Source organism: Epinephelus lanceolatus, chromosome 5 (genome assembly GCF_041903045.1).
Source record: "Epinephelus lanceolatus isolate andai-2023 chromosome 5, ASM4190304v1, whole genome shotgun sequence".
Taxonomy (NCBI): Eukaryota; Metazoa; Chordata; class Actinopteri; order Perciformes; family Serranidae; genus Epinephelus; species Epinephelus lanceolatus.
In genome coordinates, this window is record NC_135738.1 from 5,759,566 (window position 1) to 5,784,670 (window position 25,105).

Below are 25,105 nucleotides of genomic sequence, written 5' to 3' on the forward strand. Positions count from 1 at the left end.
TGCTCCCCATATTCCCCAGATCTTCCGCTCATATTCACCTGATCCTCTGTCAGAGCCATTTTGTGAGGAAAAACTTCCTTAACAACAGTGAAACTAGAACAAGATTACAGACTCCAGCAGTTTAATTGCAGATTGCAAGGCAAGTTTATTTGTTCAGCACATTTCAGCGACAAAGCAATTCAAATACTTTACATAAAACATCAAAAAGCATTGAGGCAAAGTGCAAAAAACACATTTAACCCCATTAAAGAGCAAGAGAATAGAAGATAAAATTAAAAACTAGAATTACTGCCTCACTGTTGTACGCCTCTGTGAATCATCTAAGTGGCACTTAGATTACATCCATGTCAGTGAAAACATGGATGCTTCACACACAGAAGATCTATACAATCAGCACAGTTTCAAGATTAGAGTCACCAATTCAGTATCTGACCAAATGTCTCCCCTTCTGTTCCTGAGATATGACGTTAAAACTTGATGATGTCACAGACAAGCTGACCTTTGACCTTAGCACATGAATTCCCAAGTTAGGGCCAGAAACATGTTTTGTGAGGTGACAGTGACCTTGACCTTCGACCGTCAAATGCAAACCAGTCCGTCCTGGAGTCCGGGTGAACATTTGCGCCAAATTGAAAAAATTCTGTTAAAGTCAGATATTACATTCACAAAAACAAGATGGATGCAAGGTCACAGTGACCTTTGACCACCAAAATCTAGTTAGTTCTTCCTTGAGTCTCCTCTTCTGTTACTGAGATATGACGCTGTATAATGGCCACAAAGGGGCTCTTGCAAAACATTATGATGTCACAGTTAAGTTGATCTTTGACCTTTTGGATATAAAATATCATCACCACATTATTTTTATCGTATTCACATTTATGTGAAGGTTATGATTAACGTATTACTTCATGAGTCACGGCTAAAAACATGTTTTGTGAGGTCACAGCGACCTTGACCTTTGACGTCCAAGTTTGTACCAAATTTGAAGAAATTCTCACGAGATATTTCTGAGGGAAAAGTATTTCCTTATCCGCTGTGAGGGCTCAAGAATAAAGTTAAATTTGTATGCTGTAAAGCCCCCGGAGGTAAATTGTGATTTGTGACAATGGGCTTTATTAATTAAATTTCAATTTAAGTTGACACAGACATAATCACAGTGACCTTGACTTTTGACCTTGAACCAACAAATTCTAATCAGTTCATTCTTGAGTCCAAATGAATGTTTGTGCCAAATTTGAAGACATTCCCTTGGGCTGTCCTTCAGATATCGCGTTCACAAGAATGAGATGCACAGCCTGAAAACAAAATGCCTCCAGCCATTTCGCTATCGCCGGTGCCGAGGCAGAAAAACATGTTTTATTTCACAATAAAACCTAAATTTGGATAGATGTTGAAAAACAGCAAAGTTATCCTTTAATTGGAGATTACATTGCAGCAGCAGCCCGAGCGCCTAGCTGTCAGGTGTCCCTGCAGATTTTTCTTTCATTGTTTAATCTGGCAGATAATTGCATCCATTATTAGAAATGATGCATAATGTCTGCCTGAGATCTGGTCGTGACTGTTTCATGAATCCTCATCAAAATTGCATATTTTCAATATCAGTGGGACAGCAATGTGTTGAGAAGAATCTCTCATCACAGCTTGTCATATTCATCTCGCCGAGATCTGAGTTAATATTAGTGATTGGTCCCCGAGTCACGTTCAGCCCCATCTTTTCATTCCAGCATCTGGATTTAATTGGTGCTACGCTGTAAAGCCACAGCTGCTCTGCCTGTTAGGACAATAAATTACCCCAATTAGGAGTCGAACAAAAGAGGCTGTCTGACACCACAGCCCGCTGCCATGCCTGGAGATTGGAATACGATGGAATGAGGCTTCTCGCTGACGTGAAGCCGCACCAAAACACCTGCCCCATCATCTCTCTGATCAAAACACAGTTCCAGTCCAGCGGTTATATAGAGCAGGAGGAGATTGCTTTGCATGGCCTGCAGCTCGCTGTAGCCTCACTCGCCGGAGCTTGTGGTGTGCAAATGAAATAGAAAAAGTGTCACAGTGTTTGAAATCAATAGAAGGTATGGTGGAAGGTGTGTAATTACTGGGCGGATGATTAATTGGTGTTTGGATGATGAGTTGTGGATACATCCAGGTTTTCTGGCAGCCGCCTGCCATATCGATGGCACCGGTAATGAAGGCAATAATGAGGGAAGGTTTAGGAGGATGTGGAATGGGAGGAACAATAGGAACATCTGTGCCTCTCTACAGTTAGAGTATAATTGAGACCATATTTCATTTTCCTCTTTGAAAGCTAGCCCTACTATACTCGCTCTCTGAGAGATGAGACATATTTATTTGCCGCTGTAACACATTCGGCAGCTCAGGCAACTCAGGTGGTCTACCTTTCAGGAGAATGTAGGGTAGCTGCCGCCGTGACAACGGTCTCTATCTCGATCAGCACTCCTTCCACGTCTCGGCCCGGCCACGCCATCCCTTTGTCTCACCGCTTGCTGTGAACACGCCATTAAGCCAGCCAGAGTTTGACAAGAAAAATGAAGTGTGCTATTTCCTTTGGCCTCGAGTGTCTTCCTGAATAATGAGCGCATCGCCTGGACCCCCCTCCCACTCCCTGCCATTGGTTTTAGTCTCCCCCTCCAAGTTCCAGTCTGCTGAGAGAGTGAAGGGGTCTTTAGGTTGGCGCTTGTCTCGGAGAAGAGAAAAAAAAAAAAGAAAAAAAAAAAGCAGTCATGCAAGACCTGTCAAACTAAATCTGGAAACCCCAGAAAAAGAAAGAGGATTAGATGAATGAAGTGGATTTTATTGATGAAATCCTCATCCCATGTCACGGTATTAGAGAATGCAGAATAGGGCCTACTGTATCTGAGGAGAAATCCATTATGATGGAGCATCATGAGATGGTGCAAACAGCTGCAAATGTGTGAGCCAAATTAACTGGCACTGTTTCTCCACATCTCATATATTTCCGTGCTTTTTTAAACACGTCAAATGGCTCAGTGGCACCACTGGATCATAGCAAAACGCTGCCTCATGCAGCAAACCGCTGAGAAGAAAGGGGAAGCTCCAGTGCTATTTCCTCGCCCGGCCTTATTTCTCCCAATTACCAGCGTGTGAGAAAACAGTCTGACACGACTGACCTCCTCTCGGAGAGCTGTGGTCATGACTGGAAGGCTCTCCCTGCTTATTATGACAGAATAGTTATGGTAATGGAAGGAAAGTCTGCACCGTGGCGATAGCACTGCAGGAACGGATAGCCTATTATCCACCACTGTGTGCTGGTAGTTATGGTGAGAGAGAGGGCATCCTATCTGTTATGGTGATGATGCATTTTAAATGGGTAGTGCCTATTATATATCAGTGGATGATAATGGCAGGAGAGAGCATCCTCTGGGTTATGGTCATGATGCCAAGGAAATGGTGAAAAGGTCCGCGCAGAATACACAGAGTGCGCCGTCGTGGTTTTATGGTGATGGATTGAACGAAGGGAGTGGCGGGGTTTTTCTCTCTCGGTTGTAATAACGGCGGGCCGGCCCATGTGTTCAAAGAGCGTGATTATCCAGGGAAGGGAAGACAATATATGTGTGTGTGCTGCTGCGTGCACGCGACAAACAAGAGCCACGCAGTAGAAAGAGAGCCTTAGTTAGCTGTCTGCTTGGCGCTTCGCCGCCCCTGTGATGTATGTTTATGGCCCATCATCTCTAGCCAATTACCCTGCCTCAGTGTGGGAGCGCTGCGCCTTCCCCATCACAGCCGTCAGTGTCTGAGCGCGGAGAGAGACGGCGACAGTTAACGTTCCTGGACATCCCTGGCAGTGCGCTGTTTTCCTAGGGGGCTCTGGAGATTCATCTTCAAAAGTAAGCCACGGGGTAGCAGAGTCTGCAGAGTCTACAGCTGCTGTGGGAATTGGAGGCTTGTTGACTGTGTGTCTCTGTGGGTGCGTGTGAATGCAGTGTGGGTGCTAGAAGTTAGCACAGTATGTGTGCAAACTTTGTGAATCTCAGTTTCCCACGCACGCTCCTGTGACTGCATCAATATGAGCTGCGTGGATCGCTCACAGTTCGATACATTGATGCATGCACATGGTAAATGATGTGTGATCATCACGTTACACTGAAAAGCCTCCCAGCTGGGAAATGACCTCGGCATGTCTGTTCTCTTTGTTTCCCAGATACAGCCGAGGCAGACGTGTTCATGTTCCCCGTTCAGGTCAACCTGCAGACTTTCTCCCACAAACACATCTGACTTTTACAAGGTAATCTTCATCTCTTTCTTTTTGCATCAGAAAATTGTGTTTTGTACTGAATTATACTTCTGTGTTCGGCTCTCAGTGGTGCCTCAGATTGCTTTTCCATAAAACGTTCTCCTGCAGAGAGAAGTCACATTAGAAAAGGTAAACCAAATCAAAGTCGCAGCGCAACAGCCACGAAGCCTAATTTGCTTTTTGCAGGGAGTTGTTTTTAACCCCGTTGACACCGATGAGGAGCGTGACTTCATCTCAGGCAGTCCTTAAACTTCACATTTGGATGATTCCTCTGTGAAACTGAGAATGCAGAGTGGCAAGATAAGGGTTTATATTTTGATTTTTTTTTTTTCTTTCTTTCTGGCTCCATATTCACACACTGTGACAGATTGAAACTGCAAAGCTGTGTTTGTGTTGGCTAGATGAAGGAACATTCCTGCCCAGAGGGTTTATCAGGGAGAGAAAATATTGACCGCCAACAGTTGCACTTTGGTGGTGTTATTGCTTTTCACACTTGTGTGATACAGACAGCAGTCGCCAAGCACAACAATTGTAAACCCGCAGCCATATTGACAGCCGCATTGCTCTTCTGTGCAGGGCAGCATATCCAGCTTATGCTGTTTACTTTTTAGCTTATTTCACCAAAGTGCTTTTCGCAGACAAATAACATAAAAGTGCTGCAACAAGGTGAGAAGGAAAGAAAATACTTAACTGGAGGTGAGACGCCAGATCAGATCAAGAGGGGCCTCTAAATATCCTTCTAAATTAAGACTACAAAACACAATGACAAAACAGCAGCAGAATGTGTGTGTGCAAGTGTGTGTGGGTTGTGTGTGTCTGGCTCTCTTTCAATATGCTGTAGCGTTTTACTTGCTCAGCCAGCTTCTCTGATTATTGGTTTAGCTCACAGGTGAAGTCAATTCATCATCTCAGTATTAGAGGGTGAAGCTCTGAGGTATCGGCTATCGCTGCAGCTGCATATACGGCCCTCTGTTAGTGCAATTATAAACTCACTGGTATCACATCTCAATGTTTATTCATTGGTTAAAGCTGAAGAGACAGAAAATGACACTTTCACCAGTCACTCTGGAGGCAACTAGATTATTATTGTATGTTATGAATGTGATGATAGGATTAGATTTTGTTATTGTTTTACAAAATTCCCTTTTCCACTGGACAAAAAAGTCACTAACAACTGACACCCTGCTTTTGTCTTCAATGGGAAAGTTTCCAGTCATCATTTATTCCCAGTAAAAATGACTCTGCAGTGGCCACAGATATTTATTAGGGGTGGGGGGAAAAAAATCGACACAACATAGTATCGCGATATTTTGTGTGGAGATATTGTATCGATACACGGACGCCAAGTATCAATCTTTTATTGTATATATTTGATTTTGCAAATACACATTTTAACACAACTTTTCATACTAGAATAATAAATCAGTCGCTTTTTCGGTCCACTAGATGGTGCTGATGTTTTTTTTTCCTGGTGAGGTCAGCAGAGGTCTCATGCTGCGTTCGTTTTGTACTCGGAGGTCGGAAGCAGGAATGACGTCACCTCCGAGTTGACAACAGTTTTTGCATTCTAGTTGACGGTGGACAAGTCGGAAAAAAACATGGACGCCCACAAGAAAGCCTTTGTTGCCCTTGCACTTTCGGAGTAGAGACAGCTTCAAAACCATCATGCACTCCAACTGATGAACGCCGCAGATGAGGCTGACCTAATGTGAAACAAATAAGATAAAACTGCTATAAACAGTACTTTAGCAGAGTGTTTACTCACTATGTATGTGACTGGCAGCCATCTTGAATTCGTAAGTCGGGGTTGATGCGGTTGCTCCAAGTTTCCGAGTTGGAAATCCAATCTCAGGGTGCGTTCGAGTTTAAACTTCCGACTGGGAACTGGGAATTTCCAACCTCTGAGTACAAAACGAACGCACCATCAGTCAGTGACATTTGGCATGAAGTTCATCAAAACAAAGATGGAGGCACCGGAGAAAGAAATCAGAAATGTGCCATCGAGGTTTAAATCAAGTGTGTTTTTAAACACAGAAGGAAGGGAGGACTTGGATATGACACATGAGATTTACAAGCAGTGTCATATGAGAGTAAAATACTCTGGGAATACTACAAACATGAGGGCTCACTTCACACACCACCATCCAGAGATAGTGTTAGCCACTGACGGCCATGCTGATGCTAAACCTGCTACGGCGAAAAATCAACCAACACTGGACACAGTTAGCTCGACAAAACTACCATCCAGCTCTAAGAGAGCTCAGAAAATAACAGTCCATCACCTACTTCATGTGCAAAGATCTGTATCCATACAGCACTGTTGAAAACCAAGGCTTTTGTTACATGCTAAAAACATGTGAACCCATTCACACCAGAGCAAACACTGCAGACCTCCTTCAAACTGCAGCACAAGAATGTAACAGACAACACTTCTAACATGGCTGCTGCCATTCAGTTAGCGGGATACCTGCATGTGAAGTGTTTGGCTCAGGTCTTAATCTGTCCTCTCAGAGGGCGTTAAGTCTGCCCACAGTTCAGACTGCCAGGTGTATGCAGCATTTCTGACAGGTGTTATGACGGTGTTGGTCAGTCTGTCTGCTCTGTGTCACATTTTACTGCAACAAAAATGATTTAAGTCGATGAACAGACTGAAAACTTTAGCTGAAACTGCTGTTGACAATGTTTTCCTTCAGGGAAATAATTTGCAGTCAGAAAAGAAGGTAATAAATCCCAATATGTTTTAAAGCAGTACTCAATATATCTCAATACATTTCACATATTTAGGTCATATTGTATTATGACCTAAATATTGTGATACTATATCATGGGTTTGGCTCTGATCAGCAGTGATGGAAACATGACACCCAGGTGGACACATTAACTTTCGCCACTTTTACAGCACAATCATTGGTAACTTCTTCTGCCTCTCTCTGTCATCTCACAAATTCTGTCCATCCCGATAGCGCTGAAACATTTCTCCAAGTTAGTCTGCAAAAGAGAGACTGAATAGAGTGTGCCAGGGCTGACGTAAAAACCCGGAAGTTTAGCATCACGCTGGTTCCCAGAAGAGAAAGTGAATGTGATTTTTGCATTGCGTTTTGGATTATGTCAGAAAATAAGCTCTGTGGCTAACACAAGTTTATGATACTTACAGGTTTTGTTCAGCGAGATAATCTTCACATATGAACACCTTTCATACCACATTTGAAGCTTAAATGCGATCGCCAGAAGTAAAAAGCTAACGTTAGGCTTTAACGGACTCCATGTCGCATGACTCTTGACGTCACCTCCACTAAGCTTTCAACTGATTTCGGCCACTTTATTTTAAAAACATTGTATAATGGGGAAATCGGACTGTTTAAGTTAAATAAGAAGCTGTAATGGTGGGCTGCCAGCACTCTCGCCTGTTCGGGGGTGATAATGTTTAATGTCCCCGACAGGGTTTGTAGTCGTATTGAGTAGCTTGTTAGCAACCGCCTTTTTTACGACACGTAAAAGCTTCAAAATTCACAAGTAGGGTATTTACTGACGTGTTTTATGTCGTAGAACAAAACCTGAAACTCGCTTAAGCTTTGGTTAACCACAGACCTTATTTGAGGCATTTTACCAAAATCCCATTCAAAAAGACGTATTGACTTTTAGACAAGAGAACCGGAAGTGCTAAAAGCGCTAACGGAGTTCCGGGCACACTCTATAGGTAGCAGATAAAAAAAGAAGTACCCACTGTAACATTTTCACTGACCTCCATGCTGCTTTCCACTGTTTACTAACCCTGTTTTCTGGTGCGTTTGTGACGTTGAATGTGACACACCATATTTCCTGAAAGCTTGCGGACACGGACGGAGCAGTACCACAGGAGACATTTTTAAAATGGCAGAACAGAACAAATCAGTAATATAGGGAGAAGAATTCTCTGTCCACATGTTGTGATGTGTTTAGTGGCCTTACAGACCACCTCCATATACAACACTGCCTCTGTTTGGAGCCATTATTACGACTTCCTCCACCATCACCTCCTTTGTTGTTGTGTAAAACTGACTCCTGACACATGGTAGTATGATGGCAGTGATGTTTACAGCGTTTGAAACGTCTGTTTCTGCTCATACAGGGAGAATAAATGAGTGTTCAGTCAGTCATTTGTACCAAAAACAAAGTGCTAATTTTGTCTCAAATGTTATTTTCTGAATGTATTTTAATTCAATTTAAGGGAGCGATGACAGTGTTGGTCCTCATTTTGCAATATTCATTAAACTGTAAAGCCCATCCCTGTATGTAATAGACTAGTGGATGTATCATTGTGTTTCTACATTTTGAAAACTAGCTTCTGTGCATTCACCAGTTTTCAATGCCCCCATAACTTCCACGCTGATGAAGGAACTCTGCGTTATAACTTGGCTAAACTGCTGTAGCTGTTTTTCTAACCTATAATATTTTTAAGCGGTACACTCCAGTGAATGAGACGTTTGACATTCTGAAACGGCGGGGACTTGAAACAGCTTAAATCAGGGATCGAAGTGATCCTCCACATCCTCATCTGCTGCGACGGCGTGCCAATGTGGGCATACATTAAAGATTCATGCAAACAGCTGTTTCTTCTGCAGGACAGCATGGCTCAGAACGATACTGTGTGCTTAGATTTCAAATCAGGGGAGCCTAGAGGAGCCGGGTTTGAAAGAACACGACATACAGTGCAGGCTACTGTACCAGGGCAGGAAATTAACAAATGCCCGTCAAAGGCAGATAGAAACTGAAAACACATCCCTGAAACTGTGAGTGGGAGTGCAAAACATTTCTATAGCAAAAAAAAAAAGACTGAGGATCAGCTGAGAGTCACATCTTTAGAATAAATATGGAGAGTTTTAGTAAAAGCCGTTCAGAAACGAGTCTTAATATGCAGTGAGTCTGAGTAAACAGGAGTCAAATCAGTAATTTCCACACACACACTGTGACATTTTCCTAAATAAGCATGACTGTTGAATTGTGAAGCACCACCATCACAGAAGGCTTGAAAGAAAGGCGTGCGTTCATTCGAGCTGACATTTGTACCATATTTCAGGAGAGATGCGGTGATAATGTATGCCAGCTCCTGACAGCTGTGCAGCCGCTGAATGCAGAGGCTGAGTTATGTGTGTTAGATATGAGGTACATATTCACAGCGAGCGCGTTGCTGCCGTCATTCTCTCCCCCTCTTCCTGTAGGCCCACATGCACTCTGACTCTCGTGTTTATGCTCACATTTGTTCTGTCTCATTTTCTCCGTCTCTCGTGTATCCCGATACGCTCTTTCCTCCTTTGCTCCAGCGTCGGGGGAGACTGAGGTATTGTTGCAAAAGAAAGCTTCATTAAATATCTACATCTGTGCTGCACTGAATTGGATTAAACACACAGATTCGTCTGAAATCGCATGGTGTTTGTGTCTGCGTGCATTTATTATATTCCCCATGCTCCATAAAAAACAAACAAAAAAGAATAATCGCCTTCCCCTCAGCCAGTGTCACCGATTCAGTATCTGACCAAATGTCTCCCCTTCTGTTCCTGAGATAAGACGCTGAATAATGGCCAGAAAAGTGTTTTATCCAGAACATGATGATGTCACATAAAATATCATTTCATTTTTTTTATCCTGTTAGACATTTGTGTGAAGTTTTGTCATAATTAGTGTATGAATTCTTAAGGTTATGGCCCAAAACATGTTTTGCGAGGTCACAGTGACCTTGACCTGTGACTGAATCAGTTCTTTCTTGAGTCCAAGTGAACGTTTGTGTCAAATTTTAGGAGACTCCCTTAAGGTCCTCTTGAGATATTACGTTCATGAGAATTAGATTGATAGCTCACAGTGACCTTGACGTATGACCATCAAAATCTAATTAGTTCATCGAGGCGTCCAAGTGAATGTTTGTGCCACGTGTGAAGGAACCCCAAAAAATATTCTTGTTCACAAGAATAAGACAGATAAGGTCACAGTGACCTTGACCTTTTTTTTCCTGTTAACAGGGTTTCTTTGGTTTTTACTTATCCACTGTGAGGGTCCAAAGGACAGAGGGATGTTGTCTGCTGTAAAGCCCTCTGAGGCGAATTGTGATTTGCAATATTGTGCTTTAGAACTAAAAGTGAAATTGAGTCAGTGACCTTGACCTTTGACACTGAACCAACAAATCAGCAACCACCTAATCAGCTCATACTTACGCTTGTGCCAAATATAGGAAACCCCCTCGATGCCTTCTTGACGTAGTGCATTCACGAGAATGAGACGGACGCAAGGTCACTTTCACCTTTGACCACCAAAATCGAATCAGTTCATCGTTGAGTCCAAGTAAACTTTTTTTGCCATATTTTAGGCAACTCCCTCAAGGCCTCCTTAAGGTATCACTTTCACAGAAATGAGAGACAAGGTCACAGTGACCTTGACCTATGACCATCAAAATCTAGTGAGTCCATCCCTAATTACGAGGAAACATTTGCGCCACATTGAAAAACATTCTCTTAAAGTGTTCTTGAGATATCACATTCACAAGAGTAAGATGGATGCAAGGTCACAGTGACCTTTGACCACCAGAATCTAATGTTGTTAATTGTTCGTCTGTCCATCCTGAAGGAGGGATCCCTCCTCAGCTGCTCTTGCTGAGGTTTCTACCATATTTTTCCCGTTTAAGTTTTATTTTACTTTTTTGAGGAGTCTGTACTTATCCACTGTGAGGGTCCAAGGGCAGAAGGAAGTTGTATGCTGTAAAGCCTCTGAGGCAAGTTGTAATTTGTGATATTGGGCTTTATAAATAAAATTGAATTTAATCAATAAGTTCTTCCTTGAGTCGAAGTGGACGTTTATGCCAAGTTTGAAGAAATTCCCTCAAAGTGTTGATATATCATGTTCACAAGACGGAGATGGATACACAGACGAACTACCTGAAAACATGACACCTGCGGTCACGGCTATCTCTGATGCAGAGGCATTTAAAAAAAAAGAAGAAAGAAAAAGAAGCAGTAAATGATGTGTAAGAGTAACATAATAGCGTTCTCTTCTCCACTGAGACGGGCCTTGACCTCCTCACAGGAGCTTTACAGTGACCATTTGAATGGTAATGTGACAGGCTGATTGCCAATTTACAGCCCACAGAAAAGCCCTGCCCCACTAAATCAAAGGACAGCACTGTAATGACAAACACAAACAAGACGGCGAGCTCCAACCCAAACGTTGTCCGCCATTGTCCCTCCTCCTCAAAATTATGCTCTCAATCACAGCGTCTGAAAATAAAGGAAATGATTGAAAACAGCAGTGGCTAAAACAGAAAAAGACAGTGTTTTCACCTATCAGCACAAAGTCGCACCTCTCTTAAAGCCGCCTGCCACGCTGAATAATGCGATGGTGTGCTATTCCTGCTGGATATCGCAGTAATAAGCAGATGATCCCCTTTGGAAATAACAGCTGGTTGTGTTTTTCTAATGGTGAGGCTCCATCACCGCCCGTCACTCCTCGTTCATCAGCAGCTGTTAGCCATGCATCCTATGTAATTGCTCTCACTCTCTGCCATAGCGCGCCATTTTTCACCTGCACTTAGCACTTGGATAAATGCATCATAATACAAGCATTACAGTAGGCGAGCACAATATCTGCACGGCTACTTTGCAAGAAACTTGATCAATTCAGATGATGGTTGGTGGGCTAGAAAGTCAACTGATTGTGTTGAGATTAAGTGTGGCAGCAGAATATCTCTTTGTCATACTGAACAGTGGTGTGTATTTATTCTGTGAGGACTTATAAATGATGGTGGTTAATTACACTGTTTTTTTTCCCATCATCTGAAATGACGCTACCTTGACAGATCTCTTAGCTTTTGATGTATCTTGAATTGCCAAAGCATTGTCTACATTTTTTCTTAAATTCAGTCACAGAACAAGAGGACTTGTTTGAATCCCTTTGTGTTTCTAAAGCTTTTCATTTTCTAATTAATTCTGAACTGTACCAGGGGGACGCCTGGCTTACAATACAATATGCTCTGTGGTTTGGCAGCTTTGTCTACGGACCGAATCATGGCAAACAGAGCTGCCTCTAAATCCTAAGATTTGAAGGGGGAAAAAAAGACTTTTATGAAATATTGCCAGCTGTCAGTCTGACACATTAACCCATAGTGTCTGTTTTTTGGGTTCAGTCACACAGAACCAGACACTGAGAGTTTTTGTTTGGACTCATCACACACGTTCAACAATCACACAGAGAGAAATCCATCACGGACAGTGTAGAAACAAAGACACAACTGCAGACTGCAGGCTAAAGGTCTTCTCGCACAGTAACAAACACTCCACCTGTCGACCTGCCTGGATCCACAGGGTCTCACTGCACTCCCCATGTGAACAGACCTAGGTCATGATTATAATTTATATTGGGGGACACATCCCTTCTGATATTTAAATGTGCTTAAAATAGGGATGCACCGAAATGAAAATTTGTGGTCGAAGCCGTATAAAATTAAACGCTTGGCCGAATACCGTGTACCTAATACCGAATACCGTTGTTTAGTTTTTCATTAGTTTTTGCAGATGAACCCCCTCCAGATTAGTGTTGTCACGGTACCAAAACTGGGAGCCACGGTACGATACCAGTGAAAGTATCACGGTTCTGAGTAGTATCACGATACCACAGCGAAAATGAGGCAGATGTGCCTTTTGTCATTTATAAAAAGATAAATCACTCTTCTATAATACATCAATGATATTTCAATGGAATAAATTACTTATTGACTTATTCATACTTCAAAAACAGCATCAATAAGTGATTAACATAGGGGGGATCAAAATAAAATAAATAAATAAAATCAAAATCAACCAAAAATCAACCAGCCAACCTCCTCCTCTAATAAGTTAAGAACACTCCCTTCAGTGTGGTGAGGTTTTTGGACCGTTACCTGCCACAAAGAGAGAAATGTGAACGGCTCGTTTCTCCTCTTACACATCACATACCTGTGTGCTGCCACGGCTCGGCTGTCCAGGTACTTCTGGGCAGTCATGACGCCAAGAAGAGGAAATTGTTGGACCTGGAGCCATGCGTCTCCGTCACCGGTAAGCCACTATCTCGTGCCGCGGAGCACTATGCCTGCCGCATTTGACAGGAATACATTCCTGTCTGTGTTTGTGTCTGTGACCTCCGTTCAACCCACATCTGGCAGGAATCGCCTTTCGTTTCTGCTGCTGGTTGAAATCTGTACTCGCACAGCGTGCTCCTGAATGATTTCTTTTGCTCGCACAAAACTGTTTTTAGCCGCAAATGCGATTAAAATGCTCGCACCGTAGAGCTCTGTGGAAAACAAATCATGCTGTTTGATTGCATCATCAAAACACGCCACTATTATTCGGCCTTGCTTTTAACTTATTCCACCGAATACCGAATGTGTGTTTTTTTTGCAATATTCGGCCGAATATATTCGGTTACCGAATATTCAGTGCATCCCTAGCTTAAAATGTCCTCAGATATACTGTTAGGAAATGTAAATGACTAGAATCACCGCCCCATGGTTGTATGACTCCGCCCACCAGTCCAGTGTCTCTGACAGTCTCCATCCATGTCAGTGAAAACATGGATGCTTCACACACAGAAGATCTATACAATCAGCACAGTTTCAAGATTAGAGTCACCAATTCAGTATCTGACCAAATGTCTCCCCTTCTGTTCCTGAGATATGACGTTAAAACATGATGATGTCACAGTCAAGCTGACCTTTGACCTTTGATCACATAATTCCAATCAGTTTATTCTCCAGTCAGCATTTGTGTCAAATTCTTAGAAATTCCCATAAGGTGTTCTTAAAATAAGGCATTCACAAGAATGAGACAGATGCAAGGTCACAGTGACCTCTGATCACCAAAATCCGTTTGGTGGTTGATTGTTGAGTCCAAGTGAACATTTGTGCCTAATGCGAAGAAATTCCCGAGGCATTCTTGAGATATAATGTTCACAAGCAAAACAAAAAAACTGCCATGCTACAACAAGCAACCACGCACTGCTGCCTGAAATAATCATTAGCAGATGTAAATGTGAATAAACCTTAACTTTTACTTACATTACTATTATTAAATGTATTATTATTTCTACTGATTCTGGTATGATGGTGTCAAACACTGTGCTGCCTCTCTATTTCATTACTTTTAAATATATTAAAAAGTGGAAAACTAGAATGTAATTTGGGCGTTCATGTCAAATATCACTGTAGATTGTGACAGTTTTGTAAAGTGTTAGTATGTCATAAAAAAAAATCATTAAAACTCATAGCTAGTATTTCATTAAATTGTCATGGTATGTCATAAACTTGTCATAAAGTGTTCCAGTGTGTCATAAAAAATCTCATAAAAAGTCATATTATAGTTTTTCCATTAAAAAAAAGTCTTAGTGTGCACTTTTCCTGTGCTGCCCTCAATCACATGCTGACGCTTTCACTCATTCACTCATCGAAACCACTGATTGAAGATTTTTATTTCAAAATGCTCTAAAATGGTTAGTTTAACTGTTGAGTTTCTAAAAATTGGGTCACAGAAGGTTGAAAATGGTCATCTTCAATGTAAAGCCTCGTTTACAATCAAGCAGTTCAGTCCGTTACACATTAGAGCGTTTATTTTTTCCATCTCCACAGTGAAAGTTGTGGATGGTACCAGCAGAACTGTTTCTTACCATCCCCATGTTTGGTCCCCCCTCTGTTGGGGGATCTGGTATTAAAAGATGGAGCTAGAAACCCTGCAGTCTGATTGGTCAGTAGAGGACGGTCACTCTGGTTTTATGTAACCTCTATTCATACATCAGTAAACTAGAACTATAAAATGAAAGAGAAAAAAATAACTTCATTCACTGGGCCGACTGCCGGCAACTGAGTTGAGCACGAGTTGATGACGTGACTCCATCAGCACACCTAAATTTCACTGTGACAACTTTGACCATTCACTGCTTTAGTGATGATTGGATATTTAAGCATTTAAAAATGTAAGTGAATTTTAAATGGTGTATATTCTGTTTTCTCACAGCTTGGTTGTGGTGCACTCAGGCAGCACTGCACTCCTGCACTTGCCTGACTGGACTAAATGCATACTCGCTATTTTTAAATATCCCATGGAGAGAAACTCTCACTGCAGCCTGTTCTGTTTTTTTTCTGAAAATGTCAGCATGCAGCCTCGTTCTGTGGACGATAAATGCGTCATATCAGTTCAGAAAAGAGCCCAAATGCAGAGCAGTCAGCAGGTGGATTTGGAACAAAAGGTGAGCTTTAATGAAGATGATTAAAATACCATCCAGAACAGAAAGAAGAACCAAGATCTAAACTGAAAACCACCTGGGGTAAAACAGTGAACTCAGGGAAGAAATCCAACAGAACATGAGAGACCAGACAGGAAACAACACCATGAACACGGGGATGAACACAGATGAACTGAAAAGGGAAACACACAGGAAACTAATCACAGGAACGAGACACAGCTGCAGCAGGTGGACACAGGTAAAAGGAGGGAAATGTGGATTGGCTGACAACAAGGGTGTGGTGGGGAGGGTGGAGCAAACAAGACTAATACAGAACAGGTGTGATTGAAGGGAACAGGTAGGGACTAACGTGACTGATGGAAGACAGCTGTGACAGAAAACAGGCGGGAAAACACACAAAGGCAGAAAATATATATCATTGTTGTAGCCCTCAGGTGATTCTTACACTGTTTAGCTCATGCACCAAATAAAAAAGGTTTGAAGGCTGTTCCCTTCATCATAAGGCTCAAATGTTTTTCGCAGCTCTAGATAGAATTTTGTATATCTTTTGATAGAAAAGGTTGTTGACCTTGGTCTTGGTACATGTCCATAGGGGTTACTTTTGGTTATAAAAGGTACTTTACTGAAAGTTTTTGGCGCAAAAGTCACTTAAAATAAGTGATTATGGCCTCGGCAAAGATGCTAACCATGGAGACAGTATCATACACCAACCACACACTGTTATTGTGGAGAAATGAAGTTAGCTAAATTAGCATGGTCGTAACTTTATAGCCTAGCTTAAGTTAAAACTATAAACTGTTTAGATAATAGTTACACACTGTAAAAAATATCTGACTGTACATTTGCAGTAAATTACTGACTACTAGTTGCATCACTTTCACAGTAAGGTACTGTTTCATTTTTACATTAAATTACTGTGAAATAACTGTATACTGTGATCTCACAGTAGTTATGCCTGCGTATGACTTATAGCAGTATGCTTCTGTAGAATTACTTTATTTCTCCAACTTCAAATATCACTGTACTTTAGCTGTGTACTTCTGTAAATTACTATATGCAACTGCATGGATTTCAAAATAAAACTCTGAATAGGTTTAAATATCACAGTTGTGGCCTTTAAGATGATAATAATGTCATTAATTGTGAAATATTACAGCTACATCTTGGAACTCCCTGCAAATAATAATTTGCAGTTTATATTTCAGGGCGCTCACAAATGGCGAGGACCAGTCTCTCGTCCATTCATTTTAACACTTTTAATTATAACACTGTGTCCTAACTGGATGTGATGCGAGCAAGCAGGGACTAAATCAGTTTGATGGCATTGTTTTTTATTGGACTGTCCTAACTGCCCACAAATGATGCGGTGCTGCATCACGCCCTTTTGAGCTGAACTTGTACCGGACGCCCTGTTTCTATTTTTATATTTTGTCACTTGCATTGAAAGCACTGCAGTGGACAAAAAAAGACTGATTCACAAGGTTAAAATGAGCAGTTATAAGATACCTGCCTATTTTGCTACGAAAACCTAAATAAGTTGGGAGTTGGCTGGAGGGAGAACGCCAGGGAGCTGAAAGTATCTGATAAGTATTATTGATCTATGGCTAAGCCACACCCCCCTCCGTTCACTCGGACAAACTATCAACATTCAGTGACCGGCGCTATGGTAGGTGTCACAGTACACCCAAAAGGGCCTAAACTACACATTGGAGGGATATATACATCATTTTATTGTTGAGAAGGTCGATGAAAAGCTTAAATTACAAGCCAAAATTTACAGGTCACAGTGTACGCTTGTGAACCGCATCTCGTTGCCGTCGCCATCAAAGACGACAAGTTAAAGTGCCACTGAAGTTAAGGTTTTTGGCTCAGAATATGAGAAAAGGATAACGGCCTTTTTACCATCTTTACCAAGAGTGTCTCTCCGTTAGTTTGGTGCTACAGTATTTACACTGAATCATTCAGCATAACGTTTGCCAACCTTTGTTATCTCTGCCATTACAGATAAGTTAATGAAGCTAAGCTCCAGAAGTTAACGTTAGCTTAACTAGAGCCCTTTGGACAACAGCTAACAATGATGTACGATCACCAAAGTACAAAACTAGAACAAAATAGGCTAATGAACTCCCAGCAAACAAGGTGACATGATGAACAACGCAGCTAGGAGCTAACATTAGGCTAACTTTAGCTAACATTAGCTAGAGATGTTAAAGATAACTTTATATTTCTTTCCAGCAAAGTGACAATATGTTGCCTCAAACACAATGTTGACTTACCTTAGAACAGATGTAGACATCATTGTTAATCTTATTCACGTTGAGTTGATGTTGTGGTCTAACGTTACCGCACAACTTTATCCAAAGGAGACACTTTTCTTGGTTGAGATGTGGTTTAAAGTGTAAAAATACACCTGGTCGCCCAGCCTCTCAGGATACCTTGTGTCAGAGTTGCATGTACCCCATGCACACCGTTTGACCATTTTTAAACTTCAAATCTCCGAAAAAGCTCATAAAACCGAACAAATCTGACTTTCTGTAATGCATTTCAATGGACGTCCAGGCAGAGAATGTCCGAGTGTATGGGAATGGCTATACGCACTGTGATTGGCTCATCGCATTTGAGGGCGGGGCTTAGCCATAGCCAATTGTGTGGGATGCTTGCAGCTAGCTTGTTTTACAAAGTGGAGATGGTGTAATGATGCAGTATGGAAGATGCAACAATGATATCTATGAGTAACCCACGATAGCATTGTTGTGAGTATTAATAATAAGGAAGTACGTACTCGTCATATTTAAGTTCCATATTTAACAGATCCGGATTTGACAGAGAGCGTCTGATGTGATGTGATGTGATGTGATGCGGAGCGATAGTCTGATGCTCGAATCAGGTTAGGACACAGCACGTTATTCACTCTGTCCAAAAAGACCTTTAAAATCTTAACATCAAGAAATGCTCCCACATTTATACTTCACTTTTTTTTAACTAGAAGAGATCCCACTTTCATATGCTGAGGTTATGTAAGATCATTTTAAGAAATTCATAAGTAAAAGAGAAATAGAAGAAAAAATATAAAGCAAGTGGGTACAACAACAAAAAAATCACTCTGCATCACTAAATAACATAAAAATGTAACAATATCTGGAGTGTGAGAACATTAAAAGGTGGATTTTTCTCACAGAACTTGGAGGTACACATCAGAGATGTGTAAAGCTTCCCCCTGGATGGTTGATATGGCACTATCTTTGGCTTACACCCACATAGTATTTTTCTGCAAGCTGGAAACCCACTCAGCATTCTATATTCCTCTCATTTTGGTGTGAGAGGAGACTCGAGGCGCCGACCCCACGGGATGTCCGTCCCACCGATGGCGGTGGACTTACAGTAACATTTTGCCCCAGTGTCAGGGAAGAGGAGAGGAGAAGCAGAGCGAAAGAGAGAAGACTATGAGCTTAATGTAGATCTGTCATCAGCTGGCTGCAGATCAAAAGAGCAGCATTGGCAGGCGGAGCACAGAATCCACCAGAGCCTCCTCTCTATGCCAAGCTCCAGCTTCTCTGAGGTAGACGAGCACAGAGGGGCCTGGCTCCAGGCGAGGAGAGCGTCTATCTGCTTTCTATGTGTATACGTGTGTGTGTGTGTGTGTGTGTGTGTTTTTGGGGGCGGAGAGGTGTGGGCACATGCACAATGTCTCAAGGCAAGGATCTGGCACTTTGAAAATGTCACCAGAATCCCAGAAACAAAAAAAGAAGAAGAGAATGGAGAAAGTGTGATGAACAGACGCGTATGCTCTGGGAGGTGTGGGATTTAGAGACGATGGAAGGCAGCATCGTTCTCTCAGAGTGGGAGACTGGGAGGAATAAAGACGATGGCACAGAGACAGAGAGAAGCAGGCTTTCTTGACTGTACACCTCTGCAGCATCAGTGTACAACTGTTAAGTGAGTCCAAGGACATTCTAAATTGCAGCCTTCAGAGGTTTGTAAGTGCTTTCTTTCTTTCCACTTCTGATGTTAGCGTGATGGTTGAATATGTTGATTCATTGTGAAACTTTAGGCAAACAATACGTCTCATTTTAACGTCAAACAGCACAATTATGTTTTGTGTCTACATGTACTACTGTGCTTCATTATCAGGCTGAATATTAAATATCTGATCATGTGTTCGAGGCCATGACTCAAAAATACAATAAATGCTGATGAGAGGCTTTGCAGTCTGCCCATGATGCTGCCTGTCTCTTACGGAAAACCTTATGACACATGTTGGTGACACATCTTCATGAATAATGTTCTGCAGTTCCTCTAATGTCCACTTGAGGCTGGCTCCAAGAGTGAGTCAGTCCTCACAGACCTCCAGGTTAAATGTTTAACATGTTTACAGCCTGGTACAAAACAGTTCTGGTCTCTATTGCTAATTTCAACATTCATAATTAATTAAGTGCATGGCTGCTCCAAGTGTGACAGGCTGAGAGGCGCCGCCCTCCAAACCCTCGCTTCTCCAAATAAAAGAAATAAAAAAGGTGATGGCTGAACTGGAGAGTTCAAAACAGAAGTCCACAAACCAATGGCCGACATCTTGGTGGCTCTGTCCATTATTTAAACAGCTAATAGCCGGATAGAAAAAAGGGGTCTTGTTGCCTGGAAATTTGATAGCATGCTCACAGCAAAGCAAATTCCTGAAATTCAGTTACAGCTTTTGGTTTTGTTTTGCCCCCCCCCGCGACCCCATCTGGTCACCACACTAGAATATAAATGGGGGCGCCATCGTGCAGAACATAGTTTCTGTGGCAAATCAGTTGTATGGAAATGTAATTTCTAGAAGAAACAGAGTCTGGAGACAAAGATGCCTCTGCCCCTTTTGTTAAACTGGATGATGCATTCACTGCCCCAACTGAATCAATGCAATGTCTCTGTAGCTGCCTGTGATTTGTTGTTTTGCCTCTGTTGGTTGTTTCTGTTTTATTTTGTGTTCTATTGTGTTTGTGTGCTGCTGAACAGGAACCTGCTGAAACTGAGTCAGGCCAGTTTGAACTGTAACACACTTCATGTTACTTTTAATTGCTCCTGTATGATTAAATGAAACGAAGGAGGCTCCCGTCTGATGCACTGCAGACAGCAACACTTAAATCATCTGCCATCTTTTGACGACCTTGACGAGTGTCGGCTGATTTCTTTGTGTCAGTTTCTCAAAAATCTCTGAAACATTTTGTTGACACTCTTTTTGTATCGCTTTTAAGTAAAATGTAGTTTCTTGAAGTTCGTTTGTGTAATATGCATCAGTAAAATGTGAACTAACGAGCCAGGTTTAAAGCTGTTCTGCTGAAAACACAGATAAAAAGTCTTTGGGCGAATTACAGCAGCAGGCAGCAGAAACTAAAAGCTTAACACCTCCTCTGACAACAAAGGTGTAAGGAGTACACACTCTATATGTTTATCTCCACAGCCCAAAGACTCTCTAAAGAGGGGGACGCTGTGTTAAGAAATCACGGCCTGACCTTGCCAATCTTGTCCAGTCTTAGTGTAGAAGTACAAGAAAACCCGACAGAGTGAAGACGCACAACATCTCTCTTCCGAGGGGTTTTCTTTGTGTTTGTGTTTGCAGGTGTGTGTGTGTGTTTGTGACTGTGTGTGTTCTATCCGAACTCAATGTCAAACCTATTTCCAAACCACTGATTCAGCTAGTTGTGGAGATATACAGTGGTGCTGCCAATGCTAACCTTTAGAGATTACGGTGACATTAAAAGCTGCATATGGTGAGTGGAGAGACCCGACCACCGCGCGCCTCATCTGATGCAAATGTCCTCTCTCACCTCTATCAGCAAAAGTAATTATGGCAAACCACTGTGACATCTCGGGCTGCGCAGGAGAGGGGAAGAGTCCCTAGTATAGGTCATGGAAATACACCCATCTCTCTGGGTAAGGAGGAGACAATTATCTTTTCGTGCGGCGAGGCAGCGTTGAGGGAGGAGCCCTCCACCCTGTAACCCCCCCCCCCCCCCCCCGCTCCTCAAAGTGAAGTGTCTTTTGTACCAGCAGCCTTGAGGGACACAGTCAAGAAATCGACACTGCTGTTAGCATGCTCGGGGCTAAAGAGATGTATCAGCATGGCGCCGCTGTCTCTCTGGACGACTGGGGCTTCATTAATATGTTGGCCTGTGTTTGGTCCTGATTTTTTAATGTATTTTTCCAGTCGCTGCATAGATATGAAAATTACATGCATACTGGCAGCGTCTCTGCGACAGCAGTCATGGGATGTCAGTTGATTAAGTGTTTGGATTTAACAAACCCATATGTTAATGGACAGTCAAATGATTTATTTTTTAAACTGCAATTAAATCACTTTTTTTTTTTTTTTACTATAGGTTTAAAATGACATTATTTTGTATTTCAAAATAGATTTGAAGTCCATATTAACAAAGCAGTTCGTGACAGTGTCTTGAAAGGAAACCACATTGTCACTATTCAGGAGTTCCAGTTTAGCTGCTGTCTGATTCAAACAGGTCCTGTATGTGTCAAACTATTGGTCCTGATGACAGTAAGACACATGACTGGTCACAACATGTAAAACTGAGGACGTTCTTTTAATACGTAATTTACTCGTGTGTCTGTGTCGCTCTGCAGTTACACCTCCAAAATGTTGCTCAAAGATGGAGTTTCTGTGAAGTGCTGTCTGACTGATTCAAAACACACACTGAAACTGTCTCTATTAAGCCATGTTTAAACACAAGTTCACAAACCTACAAATACAACTTGCTAACATTATTAGCACAAGCCTATGGCATTTTACATTGTATAAATTAGCCTAGTGGCTAGCGGAGTTTTCTTCTACTCATATAAAGCCAGGATAAATCACACACAGGAGTCAAAATGCAGCTCTGCAGTCAGTTTTCACCCATTTAGCAGCGCTATAGTTCTTTGATTTAATTTTATCCACAGGTCTGTGGTGATTCACACGTGGCTTTAGTGATGCGGTTGCCTGCTGAAAAAAGTCTGATTAGCTGCACCTGGATGCTCAGCTCATAGGTGGGAGCTCAAACTCAAAGTGGCAGCACGCATTTAATTCAGTTTCTTAAAAACACTTTATGTGCAGATCTTAATTGCATGTCAATGAATACATTAACGCTGACAGCCCTAATAATAATTTATATAATAATACTAAAGCTGATTGGCTTTGCTGTTTTTTTTTTTTCAGTTTGCATGGGTTCTAATTTCCACTGTTACAATTTCTCATCTGTTTTTCCTCATGATAAAACTAGAAAACTGAGAGCATTTGCTTTTGATTAGGAAGGATTCAAACAAACATTTGTGAAAGAGGCTGTCACGCCTCCTAAAGAGCATCAGATATTCTTAAAAAAAAAACCTGATCTCAGAGAGATAACCCATTTGCCACATTAAGTACCAAAGCGCATTGTGCTTCTCACAATCTACTTGTATGTTTAAGCTGTGTGACTTAGATAAAATCCCAGCCTGCTCTGCACGCTGGAAGCAACCATAATCCTGGTGAAAGTGTTCTCCTATTTTTTTCCGTCCTCATGTCATGTTTGTGTTGTTGATGTGTTTTTGTTGGAGTGCTTTGCAGAGCGGAGGGGTCCTGCAGCCCCACAGCTGACCCTGCTGTTCAGAGTCAGTGGGCTGTGGTGGCCCAGAGCAGCTTACGCTAACCTCTAACCCCCTGGCAGTCACTGCTGGCTTAGCTCTGCTGAACAAGTCAGCTGGGCTTTGTGCCCGAAAGAGTCGACCTGCACAAGTGTCATCTGGCCCTGTAGTGAGATCTCCTGCACCTCAGGGTGAACCCCAGCACATTATCCAACGCACTCCTGAGACAAGAGGGCATGGCACTCGCTCAGGCTGTCCCCTGCTCAGAGACCTTTTAGCAGCAGCTACATTTACATTTGTTTAAATGTCACTTTCTTTGGCTTTGAATTAATTTGCTTCTTATAGACACCAAGTACATGATGCAGGGATTCAGCCGCAGCACGTCTTCTGCTGCCGTAAATATAAACAGACACCAAAATATTTTGGCCAGTTTACTGTGTTAGCTGTGGATTACAGCTTTACTGCAATTAAAATAATCTGACTAACGCCCTGATTCACCAAGACTGACCTAATCTGACTCAATTCTGCTTAGTCGGACTGAACTGCAGGAGCAAAGAGCATTCGTCTGAGAGTCAGACGCCTGCAGAGCTGCACAACACTGTTAAAAACCTGTGTTGTAATGTAACAACGTGATAATGCTATTTTACAGTATTTAAGTCATTTTTGGAAGAATCTGTACTTTACTCAAGCTTTTATTTTTCTGTCAACTTTCACTTTTATTCCACCACATTTCCTCTAAGCATCGTAGTTACTGACTACAAAATGGAGAAGGAATGGAGGAAGGGATGGACAGACGGACAAATGAAGGGATGGGAGAGAAAGATATACTGGATTCTGTTCTTTAAATCCTTTAATTAATCGAATATGCATCACCATCACAATTTTAGCTTCTGGTCTTTGTGCATGGGGCGTCCGCTCTAATAAGTGAGCTAGTTGGCCACTTACTATCCACTTTTTTTCCCCACCTAATTTTAGTGATCATCAAGTCTCTTCTGTAGTGGAATTAACATCATATCATACATGCATACTCTTATCGTGACGGCCCACCAGCAGATGGACACATGAAATATAAAACTTTTTAATGTCAGTTCATTGTGCAAAATAAGAAAAAGCACATTGGCCGATTCTGATACTGATAACGTACTGATATTATCCTGCATCCCGAACAAAAACGCCCAAATCTACTGGAGTGAGGCTTTACATTTTAGCAGAAATGTTTTGTACAAGTTGGTTATAGAAAAGGAAACAGCTGAACTTCCAGTTGTGTCGTCAAAGTTTTGCCACAGTCAGAATAATATGGATTTATTAGTGTGGATTTCAGTGAATACATGATGGACTAAATATTGTACACCCACTTTATCAGTGTCACAAGAGTAATGAGTTTTCTCATATTCATGTTGTCAGTTGTAAACAAAAAACTTGCCATATTAAATTTGGGTGTGTGGGCGGGGTGGAGGGGGCGATCAGCTGGTCTGTGCAATTAGTTGTTGCACTGAGGGGGGAAAAGAATCACATTCATTATGTGAAAATATGGCCACCGCGAAGGAGCCTCTTGAATTGTAATGAAGGAGGCCCCTTGATAACCATGAATTCACCAATTAAGGTTCTCATATAACATTCAAATTATGTGCATTTTAACGACCAGTTTTGCCACAGAAACAGCCGCATTTTCCTTTGGTTTCAAGGAGCTTCCCTGCTTGCAAATGTAGGAGTAATTAAGATAATTAAAGCTTTTGATGTTCCACATATAATCCAATGTGCAGCAACAGAGGGAAAATGCAAAAAAAGTTGTAATGAATTTCAAGGCTTTGTCCTCCCCTGTTCCCTCCCATTACAACAGCTCTCATTGTCTCAGATTCCATTTTCCTTCAGTGAAACACTTCTTACACCAGTTGGGGAGAAATTGGCTGCTTCACTTTGCAGAATTAATGACTTTGTCTCCTTGGCATGTCAACTTTGTCGGAAGAAACTCAACAACAGTAAAGTTTTTTTCTTTGAAACTTTCTGTGT

The 25,105-nt window shown here is 41.9% G+C and overlaps 1 protein-coding gene across 7 annotated transcripts in view; it reads left to right on the top strand.

Annotated features, from left to right (window-relative positions):
- Positions 1-25,105, top strand: part of mgat4c (mgat4 family member C) — a 188,089-nt gene that overhangs the window by 97,849 nt on the left and 65,135 nt on the right. For 4 of the 7 annotated variants that reach the window (XM_033635964.2, XM_078167633.1, XM_033635965.2 and 1 more), the window contains one exon: positions 4,181-4,264. The exons of the other annotated variants lie outside the window; for them this stretch is intronic. The gene's annotated coding sequence lies outside the window, so the exon portion shown is untranslated. The remainder of the gene's footprint in view (positions 1-4,180; positions 4,265-25,105) is intronic. 7 annotated transcript variants of the gene reach the window in all.